Genomic DNA, 16,484 nt, shown 5'->3' with positions numbered 1-16,484 from the left:
ACCAACCATGCAGTCATAGACTACTGTCAGTACATCCATGACCAACCATGCAGTCACAGACTACTGTCAGTACATCCATGACCAACCATGCAGTCATAGACTACTGTCAGTACATCCATGACCAACCATGCAGTCATAGACTACTGTCAGTACATCCATGACCAACCATGCAGTCATAGACTACTGTCAGTACATCCATGACCAACCATGCAGTCATAGACTACTGTCAGTACATCCATGACCAACCATGCAGTCATAGACTACTGTCAGTACATCCATGACCAACCATGCAGTCACAGACTACTGTCAGTACATCCATGACCAACCATGCAGTCACAGACTACTGTCAGTACATCCATGACCAACCATGCAGTCATAGACTACTGTCAGTACATCCATGACCAACCATGCAGTCATAGACTACTGTCAGTACATCCATGACCAACCATGCAGTCATAGACTACTGTCAGTACATCCATGACCAACCATGCAGTCACAGACTACTGTCAGTACATCCATGACCAACCATGCAGTCACAGACTACTGTCAGTACATCCATGACCAACCATGCAGTCATAGACTACTGTCAGTACATCCATGACCAACCATGCAGTCATAGACTACTGTCAGTATATCCATGACCAACCATGCAGTCTTACACCACAAGAGTAGATTTTGAATATTATTACATGAGTATTATTGAGTGTATTAGCATAATGATTTCTACACCCTCCTTCCATCCCTGTCAGCTCACTTCCTTCACCGCCACCTCTCCCTGCAACCCAAATGCTCCGTTAATTAAATCTGACCACTTTTTGCCGTGACAGCAGAAAAGATTTCCGGTTTGACAGAGGGAGGACACAGAGTTCTTTCAGAGTGACATTGGCAGGTTGCCTTGCCCCAGTACTCTACCCGTTCAGATATAATATATTCCCGCTCTATGCCAGTGACTAGGCGTGAAGACGAACTGCCAATATGACCATGGAGGATCAACATCATAGTTAGAGCCACTGTTAGACTTTTCTTCACAGGGAGAAACTCCATGCCCCGGGAGAAACTCCATGCCCCGGGAGAAACTCCATGCCCCGGGAGAAACTCCATGCCCCCGGGAGAAACTCCATGCCCCAGGAGAAACTCCATGCCCCGGAAGAAACTCCATGCCCCGGGAGAAACTCCATGCCCCGGGAGAAACTCCATGCCCCGGGAGAAACTCCATGCCCCAGGAGAAACTCCATGCCCCGGAAGAAACTCCATGCCCTAGCTGTAGTTGTAGCCCAGTAACCAGGGCCCAGTTGTTCCTGGTGGTGGTCGTGAAAGCAGGAGACTATCATGTGACCTAGTGATGTACTGTTAGAAGGGCCCGGGTATGCTGGGTCCTGTCATGTGGTCAGAAAAACGTTCCTGGCCCCTGACTCTGGTCCTACGGTTCCAGAGGATGTGTTTTGACACAGATGTCTGTGTGTGTTTGTCTGTCTCCTCAGTGGGAGGGAGGAATTCAGGGTATGGACAGATTTACGGCTGGAGGGGGGTGGGTTTACCACACCTAGATACAGCTGGAGGGAGGTGGGTTTACCACACCTAGATACAGCTGGAGGGAGGTGGGTTTACCACACCTAGATACAGCTGGAGGGAGGTGGGTTTACCACACCTAGATACAGCTGGAGGGAGGTGGGTTTACCACACCTAGATACAGCTGGAGGGAGGTGGGTTTACGGTACCACACCTAGATACAGCTGGAGGGAGGTGGGTTTACCACACCTAGGTACAGCTGGAGGGAGGTGGGTTTACCACACCTAGATACAGCTGGAGGGAGGTGGGTTTACGGTACCACACCTAGATACAGCTGGAGGGAGGTGGGTTTACCACACCTAGATACAGCTGGAGGGAGGTGGGTTTACCACACCTAGATACAGCTGGAGGGAGGTGGGTTTACCACACCTAGATACAGCTGGAGGGAGGTGGGTTTACGGTACCACACCTAGATACAGCTGGAGGGAGGTGGGTTTACCACACCTAGATACAGCTGGAGGGAGGTGGGTTTACCACACCTAGATACAGCTGGAGGGAGGTGGGTTTACCACACCTAGATACAGCTGGAGGGAGGTGGGTTTATGGTACCACACCTAGATACAGCTGGAGGGAGGTGGGTTTACCACACCTAGGTACAGCTGGAGGGAGGTGGGTTTACCACACCTAGATACAGCTGGAGGGAGGTGGGTTTACCACACCTAGATACAGCTGGAGGGAGGTGGGTTTACCACACCTAGATACAGCTGGAGGGAGGTGGGTTTACCACACCTAGATACAGCTGGAGGGAGGTGGGTTTACCACACCTAGATACAGCTGGAGGGAGGTGGGTTTACCACACCTAGATACAGCTGGAGGGAGGTGGGTTTACCTCACCTAGATACAGCTGGAGGGAGGTGGGTTTACCACACCTAGATACAGCTGGAGGGAGGTGGGTTTACCACACCTAGATACAGCTGGAGGGAGGTGGGTTTACCACACCTAGATACAGCTGGAGGGAGGTGGGTTTACCACACCTAGATACAGCTGGAGGGAGGTGGGTTTACCTCACCTAGATACAGCTGGAGGGAGGTGGGTTTACCACACCTAGATACAGCTGGAGGGAGGTGGGTTTACCACACCTAGGTACAGCTGGAGGGAGGTGGGTTTACCACACCTAGATACAGCTGGAGGGAGGTGGGTTTACCACACCTAGATACAGCTGGAGGGAGGTGGGTTTACGGTACCACACCTAGATACAGCTGGGGGGAGGTGGGTTTACCACACCTAGATACAGCTGGAGGGAGGTGGGTTTACCACACCTAGATACAGCTGGAGGGAGGTGGGTTTACGGTACCACACCTAGATACAGCTGGGGGGAGGTGGGTTTACCACACCTAGATACAGCTGGAGGGAGGTGGGTTTACCACACCTAGGTACAGCTGGAGGGAGGTGGGTTTACGGTACCACACCTAGATACAGCTGGAGGGAGGTGGGTTTACGGTACCACACCTAGATACAGCTGGAGGGAGGTGGGTTTACCACACCTAGATACAGCTGGAGGGAGGTGGGTTTACCACACCTAGATACAGCTGGAGGGAGGTGGGTTTACCACACCTAGATACAGCTGGAGGGAGGTGGGTTTACCACACCTAGATACAGCTGGAGGGAGGTGGGTTTACCACACCTAGATACAGCTGGAGGGAGGTGGGTTTACCACACCTAGATACAGCTGGAGGGAGGTGGGTTTACCACACCTAGATACAGCTGGAGGGAGGTGGGTTTACCACACCTAGATACAGCTGGAGGGGGGTGGGTTTACCACACCTAGATACAGCTGGAGGGAGGTGGGTTTACCACACCTAGATACAGCTGGAGGGAGGTGGGTTTACCACACCTAGATACAGCTGGAGGGAGGTGGGTTTACGGTACCACACCTAGATACAGCTGGAGGGAGGTGGGTTTACCACACCTAGATACAGCTGGAGGGAGGTGGGTTTACCACACCTAGATACAGCTGGAGGGAGGTGGGTTTACCACACCTAGATACAGCTGGAGGGAGGTGGGTTTACCACACCTAGATACAGCTGGAGGGAGGTGGGTTTACCACACCTAGATACAGCTGGAGGGAGGTGGGTTTACCACACCTAGATACAGCTGGAGGGAGGTGGGTTTACCACACCTAGATACAGCTGGAGGGAGGTGGGTTTACCACACCTAGATACAGCTGGAGGGAGGTGGGTTTACCACACCTAGATACAGCTGGAGGGAGGTGGGTTTACCACACCTAGATACAGCTGGAGGGAGGTGGGTTTACCACACCTAGATACAGCTGGAGGGAGGTGGGTTTACGGTACCACACCTAGATACAGCTGGAGGGGGGTGGGTTTACCACACCTAGATACAGCTGGAGGGAGGTGGGTTTACCACACCTAGATACAGCTGGAGGGAGGTGGGTTTACCACACCTAGATACAGCTGGAGGGAGGTGGGTTTACCACACCTAGATACAGCTGGAGGGAGGTGGGTTTACCACACCTAGATACAGCTGGAGGGAGGTGGGTTTACCACACCTAGATACAGCTGGAGGGAGGTGGGTTTACCACACCTAGATACAGCTGGAGGGAGGTGGGTTTACCACACCTAGATACAGCTGGAGGGAGGTGGGTTTACGGTACCACACCTAGATACAGCTGGAGGGAGGTGGGTTTACCACACCTAGATACAGCTGGAGGGAGGTGGGTCTACCACACCTAGATACAGCTGGAGGGAGGTGGGTTTACGGTACCACACCTAGATACAGCTGGAGGGAGGTGGGTTTACCACACCTAGATACAGCTGGAGGGAGGTGGGTTTACCACACCTAGATACAGCTGGAGGGAGGTGGGTTTACCACACCTAGATACAGCTGGAGGGAGGTGGGTTTACGGTACCACACCTAGGTCCAGCTGTACGCACCAGCCGTAACTGGCAGCCAGGTTACCATACAGATAACTATTACAGCGTCCCAAATGGCACCCTATTCCCTACATAGAACACTACTTTTGACCAGAGCCCATAGTAAGGATTGGAGTGGCATTTGGGATGCATCCATCGTTGTCTGTTGGGCAGGGTGATGAAACTGGCATGAAGGGCATCTGTTGGGAGCTATATGTGGCTATGAGTTACTGTACAAGTTAAACTATTATCCAAAAAAGACACTCCCAACATTTAAAAAAATAATGCTTATTTATCAATTTAAGCTATGGTCCAAAAAAGACACGTAAACATAAAAATGCTAATTTATGAATTTATTTTCCAAATGTAAACTTCACAAATCCATGCATACAAGTTAAGACAACAATAACATTATTATATTGTACAATCCTGTTAATTTTTCGTATTTGCATAGGACGTAGTCACAAAATATCATCTAGGGAGTAAAAAAAAACAACAACAAAAAAAAAACATCATCAAAAGGTACAGCAGAGACACACATCAGACCAGCACATGAACACCTGGAGATTTCTGTCGTTCTGTCCATGAACGTACGTAGGGAACTGCACAGCTGGGATACCTCCACATAGTGACCGAGTTTCATTGGGAGATGTACGTACACTACGGTTCCATGGGCAGCATAGCTGTGTGTCGGTCACGAAAAATATACAAACTGGCAAAAAATATTAGTCTATATTATAGAAGACATCATATTAGACTCCTCGATAGGGGGTTCATCTCCAAAGCGGGTAAAGGTACAGCCCATTGGCGTGATGACATCAGGCAAGCGCAACAACGTTTTCATCACACCGACTCCTACAGCAAACTAGCGCTGGTGCTCAAACAGACTTTTCCCATTTAGAAGGCATGTTTTGTTGGTAATGTTACACAGGGCAGTACAGAGAACACGGGTGATCAATCGATCAATTGTTCAGTGACTCAACCCTGATTGGGAAATCATTTTACCACTATGAAGTGGGAGGATGGTGGCGCTAGCGGGTACCATTCCATTCAATAAGAAATCACCTCGGATATACTGTGTATTCCCCACATCGCTACTGGAGTTACGTTAGCTCAGCCCATTGACTACTTGTCTTGAGCGACCGTACTTACAGTACAGAAGAGACATGTTTCTGCTGAATGGAAACTTCCAGCCACATATTTCTGCTGGCAGCGGCGGTGTTTCTACATCTGTGTGATCAAACAAGGATCAAGACGACCGAACTAACAAGGTGGAGGACCGCGACATTCCTACCGGAGGGATTCCTTGAAGAGAGTTTAGAGGGATTATCACGTGACCACTCATATGGACTTCTACTGGACTGAACTGGACATTATGAACACAGTCTACCGGACTGAACTGGACATTATGAACACAGTCTGCTGGACTGAACATCTGAAATGGCACCCTACTTCATTTTAACGCGCACTACTTTTGAACAGAGCAGTGGACTACAGAAACCAGGGTGCCATTCTGGCCCATAGTCACCAGCAGACATCACGATGCAGTAAGAGATAACAGGGTGTCTTGCTGCCATGGGAACCATAGGAAACCAAATACTCTTAAAAGATGCAGGATAATGCTCCTGCTGTGGTTCTAAAAGAAACACAGGTCATCGTTAAGAAATATGGAGGCAAAGACCTCTTCCCAGGCCTCTTGTTCTTTTGTGAGCAGGTCATCATTAAGAAATATGGAGGTAAAGACCTCTTACCAGGCCTCTTGTTCTCTTGTGGATACTCTCAAAGCTCCACTTTAATGGTGCTAAAAGCAAAAGGTACAATTATGGCGGTAGCCTAAGACTGACGAAGGATGTTTTTTTCTTCTGCAAGAGCAGAATGTTCTGTGCCCACTTAACGATAAATACCTTGTGAGACTACTGGAGTCTGGTAGAGAAAATATCCCACGTCTTCTGTCTATCGACCACACACAGCAGGCTAGAAACTAGTCGTAACGGCAACGTCATGCCGTCTTACTGGGGGAGGTGTCTAAAGAGGAATCGTGTGTTTACGAACGTTCATCTGTTACCTGACGACTTTGGTTATTATCAGATCTGACTTTTCATGACTATGATTTATGTCAGCTGATAAAAGGGGACGGTATAGTGGTACGTCACTCTACCAATACAAGCACATGGTGTCGCACCAATGATAGCACTTCGTCTGACATCATTTCATATATAGCGATTATTCACTATCAGTGACCGATATTGTTAAAGGAGGTCGATGAGAAGGTTTGTATCCCTGACAGTGTATATCGGTGACTGACTGACATCTATGGGTGGGGGGGGGGGGGGGGTCAAATAATATCTTGAATGTGACCAATTTTGTCTTGTTTTCTGAGAGCAACTCTACTAGATTAGAGCATCTAGACGTTATTTGGGGCTGAACTAAATAGTATAAAGAAATACAGAAAATAAGCAAACTAAGAAAAAGAGCAGAAGTTGATAATGAATCTATTACTTAAATAGTAAAATGAATCACAGTCAAGAATATAGTACAAAGTTCAAAATAAATACAATCCATTAAATGAGGGTAGGCCAGATAACATTGGTTTGACGCTAAGTAAGCATGGCATGAATGAAATATCACGATCCTTTGGAATAGGCGTTCACCTGTAGAGCAATTCCTCTGTAACCTTTCCGCTTACAGTCGATGGCTGTTTGGCCTTTGCTGGATGCAACACGGACCCCTGTCAAAATCAACGTTAACTATAGACACAACATTCTGAACACATGGAGACACGTTGTACTGCATCTGTCCCTTTTGCGGCGAGATTAAAATAAATCTTAAGTAAATTATTTTCAGAGAAGATAAAAAAGAACTTCAGTACATATTTAAGTTCCCGCCTCTTGTTTTGAATTTCTTCATACACAAGAATTATACAAAGAAAAAGAGTATTTTAATTGTGTTCGTGCTATACCATCAATGGTCTGCTGAATATAGCTATAGGTTTGTTATGATCGCTGTTTTATTTATCACTGAATGATCACTGTTTTATTTAGCCTTTGGCACACATTGTAATTCCATCCAATCCCAACCATGATGATAGTCACAGCTCATCCCTTTGACCCCAGAAGCAGGGCTCAGGGTCAAAAAACAAAGCATAACCTGTAACAACATGATAAACCTGAAGTAAAGTAAAAAGTTTTTATTTTCCCCGATTCCTTGGGAGTCACAGTCATTTATTGTAATGACATGAGCTTAACCTTATCTACCGTCTCTACCTCCAGAATGCAGATTCTGGAAGTCAGTTTACATTTTTTACATTTACGTCATTTAGCAGACGCTCTTATCCAGAGCGACTAAACAAATTGGGAGTTGTGATGTTTTGATGAGTAGTTCCGGAATAATGTATTCTGTTTTTTGGGGGGAGGACATGATAAGAGTAAAAATATGCTGGAATGAGATAATAATATATGAACATTTAACAGCCTGTGGTTGTTAATATGGTTACGCGTCACTCTGAAAGAGGACGCGATGACAAATATATTCACAACAGTTGATTTCCCTCTGAAATTACACAACTTCCTGAATGAGTTTCCCTGCTGGTGTACAGATTTATGAGATTTATGAGGAAAAAATGTATAATGTCCTGACGTTCTGTTCGTAATGCTTAGCATCAATCAAGAAAAAAAATTAAATAATGTAGCAAATCAATTAAAAACATGATATGAACACACAGGTGATAATAACAAAATGTACAAAAAAAAAAAAAAAAATAACACCATAGCAGTTACAATAAAACATGGAAATACTCACTAGTAATAACAGAAAGACAGAAAATAATATTGAAATCTAACAAATAAATGCCTAGTAATATATATATACTCACTATAATAATCAAACTCTAGAGCGCTGGTCGAAAAAACACACCCGGCATCTCTTAAGTCAATCCTGGACACTCTCTCAGTGAGGTTTCAGTTTCAAAAAAGGGGACGTTTTAACATCACTTTGTCTCTTTGAACTGAGTTCAAATTGTAGAAGGTTCATATGACCATTGCCTAGACATTGTTCAGGTTAGACCATCTTATGTTAAGTGGTCAGTAAAAGGAATTGTGAGTATTGGAATAGAGGTAAAAGGGGAGGGGCATAAGAGGATCAGCTTCCTGAATGGCTGCTGACACTGATCTAGACTAGAGATGAAAGAACCACAATCAGAACTGACTGACTGATTGACTGACTGACTGACTGACTGACTGACTGACTGATTGACTGACTGATTGACTGACTGACTCACTGACTGACTGACTGATTGACTGACTGACTGATTGACTGACTGACTGACTGATTGACTGACTGACTGACTGATTGACTGACTGACTGACTGACTGATTGATTGACTGACTGACTGATTGATTGACTGACTGACTGACTGACTGACTGACTGACTGACTGACTGACTGTCTGTCTGACTGACTGACTGACTGTGCAAAGTGTTATAGAGATAGTGAGGTATATGGCGTATTCTGAACGAACGGATGGACACTAGTTACAGCACACTGAGGTACTGTGAAGAGTTTTCTGTTTTCAGATATTCCTGTCTGACCATGACGGATAGGATGGTATGAACGTATCCCACAGGAGACGGTAGAAACGTTTAAATGTACACGGTATATGTTGCATGAAAGAAAGAAAAAAAAGAAAAAAATAGAACATTCAACAGAGTCCAGTTAGCTGACGAGCATGTGATTATGGAGGTATCTGACTGCTACAGAGACATTTCAAAATGGCCGCCTGTCACCTATTCTGAATGGCTTTTTAAAAAAACGAGTTATTTGTGGAACACGACAGGGTGGTCCCTTCACTCCTCCTCGGTTTGAGTTTACGGTGGAATTCTGTGATGACTCAGACACAGCGGGCTGAACCAAGCCTCTTCACATAGCGTTAAGCGGACAGTTATCTTAGAGTAGTTCCACTGTGCTGTATGTCTGGGATAGCCGGCATACTGCAGTGGTGATGCCGTGTGTTTTTATAAGGGGGGGAGGGGGTTTCTTTATGGAAGGGGGAGAGAAAAGCTGATTCTGGTTTATTTTAGGTGACTGGGGAAGAGAGAGGCCCATGGGGAGGCTGGGGGGGGGCTGAGGGGAGGCAGGAGGGGATAGGGGATACTGAGGGGGGAGTCAGGGGGACAAGGCTGGCCATTCACAGGCCTGGCACCTGCTTCCTTCACCCTATGAAGCATTCCTAGAACTCTCTCCAGCTGGACTCTCTCTTCTCCTTGCGTGATGTGTTTTGTGTGTGTGTGTGTGTGTGTGTGTGTGTGTGTGTGTGTGTGTGTGTGTGTGTGTGTGTGTGCTCATGTGTGCGTGCGCGAGCATGTGTGTGTAGCCTTTTACTGAAAGCCAACACTGAGGCGGTGTAAGGGCGGCCCGGACAAAACCAAGGGCCTCAGCTCAGCTCATTGAGAAGCTAAAGCACAGTGGATGAGTCAGAGGAAGCATGGAGAAGTCCTCAGACTATTTTAGACCTAGAGGCATTATTTTAGCCTGGCCATAATTGACAGTATGTCTTTAATACAGAGTGTAGACTGACATAAGCAGCACTGTGCTGAAAGCTGAAAGCTGGCTCCGTCTTATATTTCATACTTTTCCTGAATCGTTTCACTGGGCTGGACTGGAAACGCTGCCAACAGAGCTTGGAACACTGCTGGTAGTTCCAAGACAGCAGAATGAAAGGGACTCGGGGTACACTGCAGAGCCTTTCAGCTGGAGTCACCGAGGTCACGTCTCAAACGGCACACCTATTCCCTATGTAGTGCACTGCTTTTGACCAGGGCCCTGGCACCCTATTCCCTATGTAGTGCACTACTTTTGACCAGAGGGCCCATAGGGAATAGGGTGCTGTTTGGGAGGCATCCTGTATCTTCACTAGTACGATCACAGAGGAACGGTACAAATAACCAGGTCTTTATGAGAGTGGGTCTACAGGCTGTTTACAATGATGAGATCGTTTTAAAACAGCTGTAAAAGAACATGTTGAGGTAATCCACTTTTTACTGCAAACTGAAATCTCAGGGCCTTCACAGAGCTATAAACCAAGCCTTGGGTGTGTTTGTGAATCTGAGGCAGGCTAGAAACAGTTGGAGGGTAGGGTACTGATAAAAATGGTAGGTAACTAATAAAAACATTGCCACATCACAAAAGGTACATCTTTAAATGGTACCCTATTCCCTATAAAGTGCACTACCTATGGGTCCTGGTCAAAAGTAGTGCACTATATAGGGAATAGGGTGCCATTTGGGATGCACTGCCTAGGTATGAAAGCTGTGACTTCATGTAGAGACAGATCGGGTCGTCAAGGTAATGAGAACAACTGTTGAGGGAAGAATTCTCAGTGAATCTAAGGGCAGCCAACGGCATACTTTTACCATGGTTAACACTGTATTCATCAGGAGATTTTCTCTCCTCCGCACTGTTTGTCCTGTGTGACTAAGTCAAGTTTCTGTACGTCACATAACTCAAGATTAAATCAAGATTAAGACCAGCTAATAACTAATGTTTCCCGCCATGTGTCTCTTTACTGTTCCCTTGATGCCTGTCAAGCTTTACTGTTCCCATTCATCTGGAGTTTTTCTCACTCCTGTCCTGTGCAGTCTGTCTGTCCTGTGATTAAGTCCACTCCTGTCCTGTGCAGTCTGTCTGTCCTGTGATTAAGTCCACTCCTGTCCTGTGCAGTCTGTCTGTCCTGTGATTAAGTCCACTCCTGTCCTGTGCAGTCTGTCTGTCCTGTGATTAAGTCCACTCCTGTCCTGTGCAGTCTGTCTGTCCTGTGATTAAGTCCACTCCTGTCCTGTGCAGTCTGTCTGTCCTGTGATTAAGTCCACTCCTGTCCTGTGCAGTCTGTCTGTCCTGTGATTAAGTCCACTCCTGTCCTGTGCAGTCTGTCTGTCCTGTGATTAAGTCCACTCCTGTCCTGTGCAGTCTGTCTGTCCTGTGATTAAGTCAATTATCTGTACCGTCACTCTGGGCCAACTCAAGGGTGCAGTGTCAGGATTAAATTGAACTAATCTAAACCAATAACTGACATTTCTCAACATGCCTCTGTCTATACTGTTCCCATTATGCTTGTCAAGCTTTCTCAGTGACCTTTAGAAGCTGGTAGAGGGGTGATGCGGTTTACAGTCACCGCCCGGGCGAGGTTCTCAGCGGGATCTCACTGGGTGTTCCTTTATAACAGATTACCAGTGATAGATGGTATTAATATTATGCCACACAGTTCTTATAGGGATTCTTATAGTCACTTCATCTGGCCTCTAGTCTCTGTCTAGGATAAGATATAATATTTATGTAGAGATAGCTAGAGGAGCTAACTACCCTCCTCATGTCTCCCAGCCTGTATGGGGCTATAAATCTACCCTAACTACCCTCCTCATGTCTCCCAGCCTGTACGGGGCTATAAATCTACCCTAACTACCCTCCTCCTCATGTCTCCCAGCCTGTATGGGGCTATAAATCTACCCTAACTACCCTCCTCATGTCTGTATGGGGCTATAAATCTACCCTAACTACCCTCCTCCTCATGTCTCCATGTGATTATGATCTAGAACTCCTCCCTGTCATTAGTGTCTTCCTGTCCTGGAGACAGACAGACTCTGTAATAACATCTCGCACCCCACTCCGTCTGTCGACGCGACACGGACACCGTGAGCGTCTGTGTGTGTGTAGCTGGGGTGAATCATGAGGATGAGCCTAATAAGAGCAAAGGGGAGGGTGGGCCCAAACCCCAAACCTCCTCCTAGAGAGCTACTGGGCGTGCAGGCTTTCGCTCCAGCCCTACAGTAACACACCTGCTTCTAAAGTGTCGTGGAGGATGAGGGTTTGAGAACTGTTTTTGACCCCGTACAGCATTACATCTACTTGTCCACAGACAAGCTGCGTTGAAACTAACCTGGACGTGTTCGACACGGGAAATAATCTCTCACGGATAGACGCACGTAACATAATCGAGCATCTGACGCAATTACACTAGAATTGAGTTCTAGGCGTCGGATGTTTACGTTGGAACTAACACCTCTCCCCTGGATGAGGTTAAGAAGCAACGCAGCAGCCACGTCTCTACTCTCACCTTCACATCCCCTTTGAAGAAGTCATAAGCGTTGACACACACAGCTCACTGCGACAGTTTGGCTTTATGGTTCAACTGACGTAAGAGATTCAAGTCAGAGATATGGTTCTTGGATCAAATGAAAGTGAAAGAGGGAAAAATATGTTTTGTCTCTCTCTCTCTAGTCTCCAGTGGTTCAGTCCCGAGGACTGGCTTCATTCTCTTTTGTGACATCACGATTCAAATCCAAAGATAACAACTTGTTTGAAGGACTATTTCCATGGTTTCTTTCAGTGTGAAAACCAAAACAGAATGTATTCAAGGAGTGCAATTCTGTTTGAGTGTAAGGCTATTTTGTGTGTGTGTGTGTGTGTGTGCACGCATGTGTGTGTGTGTGTGTGTGTGTGAGTGTGTGTGTGTGTGTGTGTGTGTGTGTGTGTGTGTCTTCATTGTGTTCATTCTTTCAAGCTACCAAGTCCTTCCCTGAGCAGGGCAGAAGATTCAACCTGCATTGAATTGCAGAGTAAAGTGATGTTTGTATTGTGCATTCAAGTTAAACTAATCAACTGTTTTCTAATCCTGAGGTCGTAGATGAAATCTCCCTGGCCGTTTCAAATCACGTAGCGTCCTGTAGTATTTAGATGATTGAATATGCTCTTCTACGTGTTCTTTCATGGCTGATTCTGCTAACTTTAAAAACCAGAACCTAAATGAAACCATATTAGCAATGGGCCCGAGGCTTCTCAAAGAGACCATGCTCACACAGTAGATGTGTACACTATGGAAATGTTGCCATCAGAAAGGCATTATTTTGTCTTAGTCGTTGAAAGGATTGCTCTACAATAGGCAGTATAGTACATGATGTAGAAGACAGCGCAGTGCAACAAGCAGACAGAGCATTGGAAAGGAGGCTCGCTAGGTACGGAACTGTGCAATAAATGGAATCGGGGGAGGCCCCAATTAGGACCAGAGCCAATCAGAGGACCCTACTGACCAAAACAACAAATCAGAGTGGCTGCTGTGGGGTGTGGCGTAGTCCCATTGAAGTCAAGGTTAGGGTGAGACGTTAGAACAAAGGATAGGGCATCAAGTTCCTTGACAGGATCCCTTCTACCACCACCATCATGGTAAAAAGACTCAAGTGAGACTGGGGTGGGTCTCAAGAGGATCCATTCTAAGACCACCATCATGATAAAAAATATTGAAATAGCCTATTTCCATTGCAATGCTGAGACTTTCCACAGGGCACCAGTGTAAAACCCTGGCCTAAAACAGACTGAAAGAGTCCTGTCCTGTCTGTGGGTGTGTCTTGTCTTGTGGGTGGGTCAATCAGGGTGTTGGGAGGCAGAGCCTGAAAGTGCTGGAGGCGGGCTTTAAGGCGAGTTAGCTGGGCTGAGGGCGGGGCTGGGGGTGGGGCTAAGGGTGGGGCTGGACGCGTCGGAGCGGCTGTTGTAGTCGCTGAGGGATCCGGGGCGTGTAGTACTCCCGACCACGCCCATTCCTCCGCCCATCCCTCCGCCGCACCCGTACGGCCGCTTCAACATGGCGGGCTGGAACTCGGAGTGGCGGCGAGCGTGCTTCATCAGGTGGTCGCTACGCATGAAGCGCTTGTCGCAGAGCGGGCAGCTGAACTTCTTCTCCCCGGTGTGAGTACGGTAGTGGCGGGCCAGCTCATCCGAACGGGCAAACTTCTTGTTGCAGTCAGGCCAGGTGCAGGGGAAGGGACGCTCTCCTGGAAGATACAGAGAGAGAGAGAGAGAGAGAGAGAGAGAGAGAGAGAGAGAGAGAGAGAGAGAGAGAGAGAGAGAGAGAGAGAGAGAGACGTGATTATTTCCACGCATAAATAGAGAGACGTGATCGTATCCCAATGCAATCAAGGTTTGAAATGATTCTGTTTTTATCAAATACTATATCTGTTTGGGGTTCTTGCGGTCAGTTTGGACTCTAATAATTATTTTGAATGATGTTCCGGCCCCCCGACCATCCACTCAAGAAAAGATTGCGGCTGAATGTAGTTGGGGACCCCTGTCCTAAATGAATATAGTTGAGGACCCCTGCCCTAAATGAATGTAGTTGGGGGCCCCTGGCCTAAATGAATGTAGTTGGGGGCCCCTGGCCTAAATGAATGTAGTTGGGGGCCCCTGTCCTAAATGAATGTAGTTGGGGGCCCCTGTCCTAAATGAATGTAGTTGGGGGCCCCTGGCCTATAGGCAGTGGGCACATGGAGATTTGAGAGGACTGGGTAGGTATCAGCATTATTGTAATAATAGCTTAATCTTGTCTTCTGATTGGCCAGGTGGAAATGTTGCCATATTGCTTCTACCTATCCAATCCTCTCTGAGGGCCTCTGAGTCCCTCCCTTTGTCAGTCTATACGTCTGACCTCTCCCTGACCTTGGCACGCTGGTTGACCTAATGACAATGAGACAGCAACAGCAGACATAACGTATCAACACACTGGATCAACAGCAGACATAACGTATCAACACACTGGATCAACAGCAGGCATAACGTATCTATACACTGTAGCTCAGTTGGTAGAGCATGGCGCTTGCAACGCCAGGGTTGTGGGTTCGATTCCCACGGGGGGCCAGTATGAAGAATGTATGCACTCACTAACTGTAAGTCGCTCTGGATAAGAGCGTCTGCCAAATGACTAAAATGTAATAACATATCTACACACTGGATCGTCCAGAACAATCAACATGGATACACTGTAATCACAACATCTCTATTTCCTGGAGTACTGGGTTCTGCAACCCAAATGGCATCCTATTTCCCATAGGGCTCTGGTCAAACTGATTTAAATGTGTAGATAAAGTGCAATATGGTCCTGCAAAGCTGGAATGAGTAGTTTCCGGACTGGCCTCCTAGTGAATGACGTAGCTAGAAAACTTCCCATAATAAACCTTCCCATAGCAGTTTCATAACTGTCTCTAGTAGTGGTTTTCAATGGCAGCCTTATCCCTGTGTGCAATTCAATGGAAATGGCTCCCTGGACTCCCACATGATAATGATCTCTGAAACAGCACTCCTAGTTCTGTGTTCCACCATGCTCCTATCAGCTGACATGGTACAGTAGAAACTGCACCCTCCCCCTCCCCCTGCACCCTCCCCCCCACTATACACTCCACCCCCTCCACCCTCCCCCTCCACTATACACTCCACCCCCTCCACCCTCCCCCTCCCCCTGCACCCTCCCCCTCCACTACACACTCCACCCCCTCCACTATAAACTCCACCCCCTCCACTATAAACTCCACCCCCTCCACTATACACTCCACCCCCTCCACTATACACTCCACCCCCTCCACTATACACTCCACCCCCTTCACTATACACTCCACCACCTCCACTATAAACTCCACCCCCTCCACTATACACTCCACCCCCTCCACTATAAACTCCACCCCCTCCACTATACACTCCACCCCCTCCACTATACACTCCACCCCCTTCACTATACACTCCACCCCCTCCACTATAAACTCCACCCCCTCCACTATACACTCCACCCCCTCCACTATAAACTCCACCCCCTCCACTATACACTCCACCCCTCCACCCTCCCCCTCCACTATACACTCCACCCCTCTACCCTCCCCCTCCACTATACACTCCACCCCTCCACTATACACTCCACCCCCTCCACTATAAACTCCACCCCCTCCACTATAAACTCCACCCCCTCCACTATACACTCCACCCCTCTACCCTCCCCCTCCACTATACACTCCACCCCCTCCACTATACACTCCACCCCTCCACCCTCCCCCTCCACTATACACTCCACCCCCTCCACTATACACTCCACCCCCTCCACTATACACTCCACCCCTCCACCCTCCCCCTCCACTATACACTCCACCCCTCTACCCTCCCCTTCCACTATACACTCCACCCCTCCACCCTCCCCCTCCACTATACACTCCACCCCCTCCACTATACACTCCACCCCTCT

At 47.5% G+C, this 16,484-nt stretch overlaps 1 long non-coding RNA gene across 1 annotated transcript; it reads right to left on the bottom strand.

The window, feature by feature from the left end:
- Positions 1–4,780: 4,780 nt before the first annotated feature.
- On the bottom strand, positions 4,781–13,887 carry LOC311121431. Its single transcript, XR_014612278.1, has 2 exons — positions 11,917–13,887; positions 4,781–11,863 (listed from the first exon to the last, which is right to left on the bottom strand). It is a non-coding gene; the product is annotated as an uncharacterized lncRNA (long non-coding RNA).
- Positions 13,888–16,484: the final 2,597 nt, after the last annotated feature.

The sequence above is a fragment of the Coregonus lavaretus genome (assembly GCF_964263955.1).
Source record: "Coregonus lavaretus genome assembly, contig: HAP1_SCAFFOLD_2931, whole genome shotgun sequence".
NCBI lineage: Eukaryota > Metazoa > Chordata > Actinopteri > Salmoniformes > Salmonidae > Coregonus > Coregonus lavaretus.
This window is presented reverse-complemented; position numbering and strand designations above follow the sequence as displayed.